This window comes from Saccostrea echinata, unplaced genomic scaffold (assembly GCF_033153115.1).
Source record: "Saccostrea echinata isolate AGI-Se365-2 ecotype Australia unplaced genomic scaffold, CSIRO_AGI_Sech_v1 ptg000005l, whole genome shotgun sequence".
Taxonomy (NCBI): Eukaryota; Metazoa; Mollusca; class Bivalvia; order Ostreida; family Ostreidae; genus Saccostrea; species Saccostrea echinata.
The window spans coordinates 17,317,281-17,327,427 of record NW_026889754.1 but is presented as its reverse complement, the minus strand read 5'-3'; the positions used below and the strand labels follow the sequence as shown (position 1 = coordinate 17,327,427).

At 36.6% G+C, this 10,147-nt stretch overlaps 1 pseudogene; it reads left to right on the top strand.

Moving 5' to 3' along the window:
* Window positions 1-5,256: 5,256 nt before the first annotated feature.
* LOC133179739 (uncharacterized) lies at window positions 5,257-9,809 on the top strand (annotated as a pseudogene).
* The last annotated feature ends 338 nt before the right edge of the window (window positions 9,810-10,147 follow it).

Sequence of the window (10,147 nt, the reverse complement as noted above, 5' to 3'; positions counted from 1 at the left end):
ATAAAGGACATTCTTTCCGAATTGGTGCAACAACTTAAGCAAAGTCGAAAGGAGTTTCTGATGACCAAATTCAACTTCTAGGACGTTGGAAATCTAATGCGTGTAAGAAATATATTCGAATTCCCTTATTGAATTTGTAAACAGGACATGGGGTCAGGGGCCTCTGTCTGCTAAAGTTAATTGTAGGTGTATGGACACTACCAAAGTTTTTTGCCTCTTATATAGGGTAAATTTAGCATGTGTTATAAAAATAGAAAATAATTACTGTATTAGTCTTCTGGCATGGGGTTTTGGACCTCTGTTGGAAAGGAATGTTAATAGCATGCAATAGAAATGAAGGATCAATAAAATTTCTAGTCATACAAGTGTCAATAATTAGATAGTACATGTAGTTTTTGTAAATAGCAGTTTTCTTTCATATACAGGTTAAATTCTAATGGTAGAAATCTGGTCATGTATTTGATTTTATTTCAATTTCTTGTCGTTGACATATGTCAGGTACATATGCTATACAATTGTATATCTCTCATTCATTTTGGGATGGGGGGGGGGTATTACTTTTCAAGTAATATTGTGGCAATTTTTGGTCCCCCACCTTTGATTTTCAAGAACATAACGTTGAATATATTATGTAATACTCTGTGTTCATGTTGGCATAATGATTTTTTACAATCAGATATGTTTTCGACTCGGATGTGACAATATATGTTTTTAATATACATCCGGGTCATGGTTTTGTTAGATAATTTTTGTAACTAGTTTTTTTTTGGTTTTCATATTACGTCATTTAATTAATAAATGACCATTTTCAATTCTAATCCATGTTTGAGTGATTTATGAAAATCAAACAGAGCCAAAATAAATGAGAGGATAGAGATTTGACAAAAAGTATTTTCTGATAATGGGACACATAAGAGGGTTAATAAATTAAAAGAACAGTAAAATTATAATGTAATTCAGATTATTTCGGAATACAGGGAATTATGCTATATGTGCAGAGAATGTTTCAATAATTAGACGGTTTAACGAGACACTATGAAGCGGAAAAATGAAATGAAGAAATTTATGTATTCACATAAACCAGGTTCTAATACTGCCAGCATTAACTGGAACTTTCAGTTAGCATTGCAGAGCACCTCCATAAGGAATTGACGCTGCCTTGGACATTCCTCCTCCCAACCCAAGCTCCATGCTTAACGCAAAGGGCCAGCAACCAGGTCAATGCAACAACTGTTGCCCTGAATAAGAAAGACATGGGTAAGAAAGACATGGGTGACAAACTGGTCAAGGTCATTAACCGGGTCAAAAGGTCAAGAATATTCAGAGGAATAGCAACGCCTAGATGGACGCTACAACTCTATAACCTTCAGAAGCACCAAAAAGCCAGACTACAAAACTTCGCAAGATTGCACGATTGTCTGTGAGACCAACACTTACAGGCAATACATAGTTGGTGAGGCAATGCAGTACAAACTTTGCTAGTAATGGTTGTGATGTTTATTGTCCGGATGATAATGAAGACTGCACACCTAATACTGAAATGTTTTCACTTCTCTCAGAGTACGAGATGGCCAAGTCAGTAAGCGACAGTCTGGAAGTCGATGGGTTGAAGGTGAAGCACGCCACAACATACGGTGATACCCTGTCAGCCAAAGGGATTCAAAGATGCCATGCGTACAATCCATCCACACTTGCAGGTCACACGACTGGCAGACCCGTGTTGCAGTGCCCACTTCAGCCCAGAAATGTTTCCCCGTAAGAAAAATTCAAGGTTAGACCACATGAGAAGTCTTTGCACATGATGTAAAGACCCGATGTAGCTTAGTGTACAAGAGACTAATCGAGACCTACACTTGATGTAAAGACCCGATGTAGCTTAGTGTACAAGAGACTAATCGAGACCTACACTGAAGACATCAACATCATCTGTAGTAAACCTCCTCTTGTGGTAGAAAGTACCAACCTCTGCTACTCTGGAGACTAGATGTCGTACGAATTCAGTGTTGTGTGACGGTGGAGAGACACAGCTGGTGGAAAGCGTCTTATTTCCAAGCCTCTCACAAACTGACAGCCCTGCACTTGAATGAAGACGACAAACACTCACTAAATGTCATTTTTGAGATGCGACTAAGCTAGAGTGTCAATGAGGAAATGAAACTCAATACCCTAACAAAAAATACTATAGTTAACTATAGTTTACTATAATTAACTATAGTTAACTATAGTGATAACTTTGACACTATGAAAACTTTAATTTAATATAGTGATAACTTTGACACTTTGGTTTAATGAAGTGATAACTTTGGCACTTTGGTTTACTAAAGTGATAACTATGAAAACTTTGATTTACTATGGTGAAAACTTTGATTTACCATAGTGATAACTATGACGCTATAGTGATAACTTTGACACTTTGATTTACTATAGTTAACTACAGTAAACTATAGTATTTTTGTTAGGTTACATCAACTCAGAAAGTAAAGGTCTCAACAAAGCAGTCAGCCAGGTTTTACCTAAGAACACTACCTATTGAAGAAATACTGAAGGAGTTCTCTCTTATGAGATTCGTGGACAAATTAAACAACAGTCCAAAGACAGCAACATCAATGAAAGCAGCCGAGGTTACATTGCCACGAGAAGGCCACACCCACCAGTACCTAAAGGGCAGGGACCATGAATACGCCTACCTCAACGAGTACAGGAAGAGTTTACTGTTTAAAGGCGATAAATGCAGAGAAGAGCTACGCAGATGAAACAACATTCTGCAAGGAAAGGAAAATCAAGACCAAGGTCACCTATGCCAATGGAAACTTGATCAAAATCCACCTGCCTGCAGTCCAATAAAAGCAATCCAGAGGATCACACCTACAACCAGACATGGGATGCCAAAAGAAAGACAAAACGGTCCTTTTTCAGGCCACAAAACAACAACAAAAGGACCCTTTTCAGGACCACCCCAATTATTCGAAAAGATACCTTGAATGCATCTGTTTAAGAAACGAATGAAATATATGGAGATAACGAACAGTATTCAAGCTCAAAAGTCCATTAAACAATACAAAATAGGAGCAGAGCAAACACGGACCTCTTAACATCAGAGGTGGGATCAGGTGCCATGGAGGAGTGAGCATCCCCTGCCGACCGGTCACACCCGCCGTGTGCTCATTGTCATGATCGGGAAATAACGGAAAAATCCGTCGACAATTCAGTGTGTAAATAATGGCTTAACAATTAGTATGAAAAACGTCAGTCAGCATTTGACTCAATGATAAATTGTATTTGCTGACAAGGCCATTGTATCGACCATAGAACTTACGAAATGATAACTTTAAACGAGACAGCTGATATTCTTGTTTCATCAACTTGTTCGTCAATAATTTACCTCGTTTTAGAAATTGTTCATACGTAGAGTATGCTCTTGCGTATCGAATCAACTGAGAGATATATACCCCGTATGCCGGTGATGAAGGTATATTGCTGCATAAGTAAGGGAAGTTGACGATTGAAAAGTTAAAGTCATCACGTTTATCATAAAGCTTGGTTGTTAGATTACCATTAACGTCTTTTCCAAGTAAAATATCCAAATATGAAACAGATGTGTCAGACTCTGTGGTATCTTTTATCTCAAGCTCACCAGGATATATCGTATCGACATAAGAATGAAAATAGCCATTGTTAATTGACAATACATCGTCGATATATCTAAATGTCGAGTTGAAGGCCACAGCAAGTGTTTTCTTCTTTTGACGTACAAGATTTTGGACAAATTCTGCTTCATATGAATACAAAAAAAGGTCTGCTAATAACGGGGCGCAATTGGTACCCATGGGAATTCCAATAGATTGTTGGAAGACCTGGTCTCCAAAAACCACATAGATATTGTCAATCAGAAACTCAAGCATCTTTTTAATGTCAACTTCAGAGTACTTGTGTGTACAATCAGAATGTTTTTTAACAAAATAATTTTGCAAATGACCAATGACAAGGTAAGTATATTTACGAGTTCCATTTTTATTGAAAAAGCAGCTGTCAATTATATCAAAAAGCCTGGACTTTAATATATCGTGGGGAATGGTTGTGTATAAAGTAGAAAAGTCATAAGTTTTTAAGCTGTTGATTTTGGTAAAATCTTGCGATTTCAAATTTTCCAAAAGTTTCTTGGAATTTTTAAGTATCCACATCTGATTTACACCACTTCTCGAATATATTGTTGCACAGTACTCTTGAAGTTTCTCATTCACTACTGTTAATATCTTAGTGAGGAGTAAAGAAAGAGGCTTGGTTGAACATTTACTGGAACCCGCTATGTATCTTTGTTTGTAAGGATTTTTATGAAGTTTCGGAATCCAATATAAATATGGTAATTCAAATTCATTTTGGTTGTTTGGAATATTCAAAATATTCAAAACTGACATATGATTTTGAAGAATTTCTTCCTTAGAAAGGGAACTACGAGTATAAGTTGGATTACCACTTGTAGAATTAAATCCAAGTTCCTCTAAAATACATTTAATATAATGAGCCTTACAAACAAAGACAAAGTTGTTACCTGCTTTGTCAGCAGGGACCAGTACGTACTGATCATGTAATCTATCTAATTCTTTTTTCACTTCTGGATTATTGAATACAGAAGGATAGATGGTTCTCATATTGCCCCTCAATCTTTTAATGCGTAATTTTAACATACATCTGATACATTTAATCCATTCTGACAAAGTGTCAAGGTCTTCTTTTTCATGTCTGGCCCATCGCCTGGCGTAGTCCTCTACAGAATCCATAATATTTATGAAATTCCGACGCCAGTTGAAGGATCGGGGTTCCTAATTGATCTAAGGTCCTCATTATTAACTATATTAACGTCACCAGTAATAACGTGTCCAGCAGGACTATAGTTATAGGGCGAAGAAGAACATGAACACGATGGAGGATTATGTTTCAGGTATTCGATATCCAGGCCCTGTAAAGTTTTCTTGTAATTAAAAAGTTTGGAAGCAATAGTCGATGTATATTTGTAGGAAATACAAGGCGTAGTCTTTAACTTGAAATATGGTGGAATACAAGACTTAACCGCGTCAATTCCTTTGTTGGCATATTGAAGTTTAAGGAAATAACGGATTGTTTTAGCTGCATTTTCTTCAGTAAAACGCGGGGGTATAAAAAGTCTATGATTTGCAATATCCATAATCACAGATCCGAGCCTATATTCTGGTGTCGAGGAATCAAAAAATGGACTTTCCTTGACCTTTTCAAGAAGACTATTTAAAAGTTTCAAAGGGACGAATAAAAATTAACAGGTCTAAACCCCATATACGATAGATTAAAGTAATTAAATATTTATTAATCAAATCTGAAGTGACGCCATTTTGTTTTGCTATTTTTGTTGTTTGTTTACATCCGGTCAGTAGTGCCCCCTAGGGGTAAGCCCCAGTCCTATTTGGTTTCCAGGGTTGCAATAGCGCCCCCTGGAAAAACAAGTTGCACCAGCCAATCAAATCTTGTTTTTAACATCCTTAAGCCAATGAAATTAACGCTGGACAGTCTTTTAAATTCTGACCAATGAGATTGCTGTATTTTCATAAGATTAGGAAAGACCTACCACTTTAGTGTCACTTTCAAAAAAATTTTCGTTGCACAAAGACCTCATCAAAATTTTTCAGCCATTTGTCGCGTATTTTTTTTTATGTAAACTATACCAACTAACCTTAACCATGTTGTAATGTAAATCGGAAATCGAAAGTGAAACTGGTGACGTGTTTCAACGCCCTTTGAACTTTCTGTGCCATTTATAGACTGGAAAAAACGTTGACTCTCTAATTCAAAATGGCGGATTACCAACATCTCCGAGTGTTTTTTGACATTCCCGATTGGTATGTGATATACAGTGAAGAGGCTAAACGTTTTGACTCTCACATTGTTGAGTGCAATGGAGCCAGAGACCAAGTGTTATTTTATATCAGCTTAGATTGTTCAGCTTTCTGTGAAGGATGTTTTTTTTGTGAACCCGTTTCTCCTGTGTGAGCGTGCTCGCTACCTGCACACAGATCCAATTAGACTTTTGATCTGTGTCCCCATTTGACTTTAGGCAGTGACTGAGACTTATTAATGATGCCTGGACAAGACGAAGAAGTCCGATTTGTAACGCAAGTGGAGAAATGGGCAGCGGCCCAAAAACTATCGGAAAAAACTATTGAAAGTCTTCTCGAATTAGGTTTTGATTCGATGGAAGCGTTAAGCCTTATTACGGATGACGACCTGCATGATACCGACATCCCTAGAGGTCAGAAAAAAACTCCTACTGCACGCGGTTAAATCCATATTTCCTGAGGGAGCCGCCGCTGCCAAAACCAAGGAGCCGATCGACATCAATAACAGTAACCCCGCTACCGAGGACTTAGGGTAGCCCCTAAACATCGGTGACAGAGATCAGTTCGTGAACGATGTCTTACGAAATCTACAGTCCCAAGATCAAGCGTCTGCCACTCAGAGCATACCAGGTATGTACTCGTGGCAAGATCCTTAGGTTTATCTAAAATCATTAGATTCTGTGGGTTTGGGGGACAACAATAATTTAGATATAACAGATTTTGTAAACAATTCATATGCAACTGAAGAAAGGGTAGTGTCAAAAGATGGCAAGGGGCAATTGATATACAAATCTGGCCCAGCTAAGCCAAAATTAGAAAGTATATCTATTTGCCAATGGTCCACTGCCAACTTGGCTATCATGAATAAATTGCTGCAAGGGGGTAGTTTGACCCATACAAGTCTCCTGGATTACCTGTCTTATACCACTCGGGTTTACCAATTATTATCTGTCCATGACACCAGGTCAGTGTTCCTGTATGATAGGGAGTATAGAAAGTTGCAATCTCTACATACGTTTCGCTGGGGCACAGATATCCCCCACCTACAAATGGTCCATTTAAGACCAAGAATTTCTCCGAGTTTTCAAAATAATGCGGCCCCAAAACCCATCCAAACTCTCAGCCTTACCCCCCCCCCCCCAGGGCATCGCAAAGAAATGTTAGAAAACGGGATCTCTATTTCTAAGTACTGCCTGCGTGGTTATTGAATACACTAATGTGACCCCAGGCCGCTGACTTTTACTCCCCGAAGCATTGCATTATTGGATTTCTCAACTCTTTTTATCTTTCAACATTTTTCTTTAATTTCAATAAAATTTTATTTTAAATCCTTGAATATTCTGTTTTAAAAATTATTTATTATTACATAAAACGTGAAAATTTCATCGTCATATCAAACCCCAAACTCTCAAGGATCTGGACGACTGTTAGTTTACACACAGACTTCTAGACAGAAAATGTGTCGTATTAAGATCATAACGTTTTACTTAAAGATGCACTCAATAAAAAAACGTGTTGGTTTGTGCTTTAACAATCTGTCCACTGCACATAAGTATTAAGAAAGGTGGTGTTCATACGCATTTTCTTCAGTATTAATAAATTCGTGCTCTTATAATAGCTATAGATTCCATTTAGAGGAAATTCATTTGGATATTATCTCTTAAATTTAATTTAAAATCCACCGACACCATTAATACATGCGTTCCATTATTAATTTTCATCAGTATATTTATGTACCCGGTATAAGGTTAACATTGACTTTATTAAAAAAAAAAAACTCCTAAAGTTAACCAAAAAAAATGTCATGCTTATTATTGCAAATTAATTGGCTTATAACTTAATTAAATGTATAAACAAAGATACATAGCGGGTTCCATTATATATTCCACCATGCTTCTTTCTTTACTACTCACTAAAATATTAACAGCAGTGAAGGAGAAACTTCAGGAGTACTGTGCAACAATATATTCGAGAAGTGGTTTGAATTAGATGTGGATACTTAAGAATTCCAAGAAACTTTTGGAAAAATTGAAATCGCAGAATTTTACCAAAAGCAATAACATAAAAACTGGCACGACTTTTCAAGTCTATATATAACCATTCCACGTTGATAGCAGTCCTATTTTTGTATTCATATGACGCAGAATTTCTTCAAAATCTTATTCATGAAAAACAGAAATCTCTTGCTATGGTCTTCAACTGGACATTTAGATATATCGACGACGTACTATCAATTAACAATGCAGTTATATCTTTTCATATGTCGACACAATATATCCCAGTGAGCTTGAAATAAAAGATAACGCAAATTCTAACACATCTGTTTCATATTTGGATATTTTACAAGAAAAAGATGGTAAAAAAAATGGTTACCAAACAACAAAGCTTTCTGATAAACGTGATGACTTTAAATTTTCAATCGTCAATGTCCCTTACTTATGAAACAATAAACCATTTTCACCTGCATATTGGGTATATCTCTCAGTTGATTCGATACGCAAGGGCATGCTCTACGTATGAACAATTTCTAAAACGAGGTAAGTTATTGACAAACGATTTGATGAAAAAAGAACATAAAATCATGAATGCTCTGCTCCCGATTTATAATGTTTTAATGGACTTTGAGCTTGAATACTGTTCGTTATCTCCATATTTCATAATATAATAATGTTCAGGCGACGAAAAGAATACGATGTTGAGGTAAAATTATATTTATTCCCTTTAGATTTTGGTTTGATTTATCCACATGCAAAGATACAAATACAAAATTATTTTTGGGGGGGGGGGGGTATTGTAATATAATAATATTGCTATTTTTTATGTAGGTCTTCAGGGCAGTTCAACAGAAGCTTGATGGTGTTGCTGTGGAGATGTTGTCCGCAGATTCTGAAGCTGGTATATATTTCATTTAATGAAACATAGGTAACATGCAAGTACAGATATCAAAATCCAATAGTCATCAATTAAAAGCAAAGATAGAACATTAATGATAAAGATTATGTAAGAATTCAGAATAAATATACAAAATGTGAATATATCCATTATATATGTAAAATATTTAGTGAGAAGAAAACTTACTTTACATTTCTTCCGGTATCTGGCAGGCCATTCGGCATGTCTTTCCTGACGTTACCATCAAGGGTTGTGCCGTCCACTGGACGAAGGTGCAGAACCTTGAGCTTGCAACAACATTCAGGTAGAGGGAGACAACCCACGTCTTCATCAAGCAGCTGAAGGCATTGCCGTTTCTACCCTGGAACCATGTTGAGGACGTTTTCGATGCCATGACTAACAAATGTCCCCCACACCTAGAGGAGCTGGTAGGATACGTCAGAACACAGTGGTCTTCCCCATCCGATCCTGGAGTGTCTTCGAGTTCAAAGTTAGAACACACAAAGATGTCGAAGTTAAGCCATTAAAAACTTTTTTTTACTACATGTTAGAACACACAAAGATGTCGAAGTTAAGCCATAAAAAACTTTTTTTTACTACATGCACATTTACCACTAGTTCATTATCATGAAGTTCGAATGCATAAATTTAACTCCGTGTGACTAGAATTAGACATTTTACTTTTATAAATATGACTCATAAAAGTTATCCATAGACAATACATCACCTGTCAAATATATAAGCAACAACTTACAAATTGGTATAACAATTTACATTTATTCATTTTTCATGTTGGCATCGCAGGATGAACGTGAAGACCCAGGGGTTGTACCAGATCATCCCCCTGTTGCTGAGGGAAGCAGAGTTGGTGAAAACTAGGATCGTCGTGACCTGGAGAGGAACGTAAGACAGCAAGTGACTACCACCCAGAAGAAGATTGAAGAAACCGCAGCCATGTACATGGACGACAACATCACAGCGTCAAATTTCCTCAAAATCAGCGGTTCCATCTACGCTGGTGTGTTCGATATTTTAGGTACTCGTGTGATGTGATGTACTGTGATTCATTTATCGTGATGTATCTTGATTCCTGTACTGTGATTCATATACAGTGCTGTATTGTGATTAATGTACTGTGTCATATTGTAAGATAACTTTATGTTTGTATACCAAACTCTGCATATCTTGTATTGTTCATGGAATAGGATCTGTGGTGTCATGCTTCTTAATGATTATATGTGCCTATCTTGTATGTCTTCCTAAATTATTTTATCATTTTTTGTATGATTTTTGTGTGCTACTTGAATACAATGAAAACAATGTATGAAATATCAAGCAAATAGTATAACAGAATATATGAAAGTATATAAATATATACTGTGGTTATATAA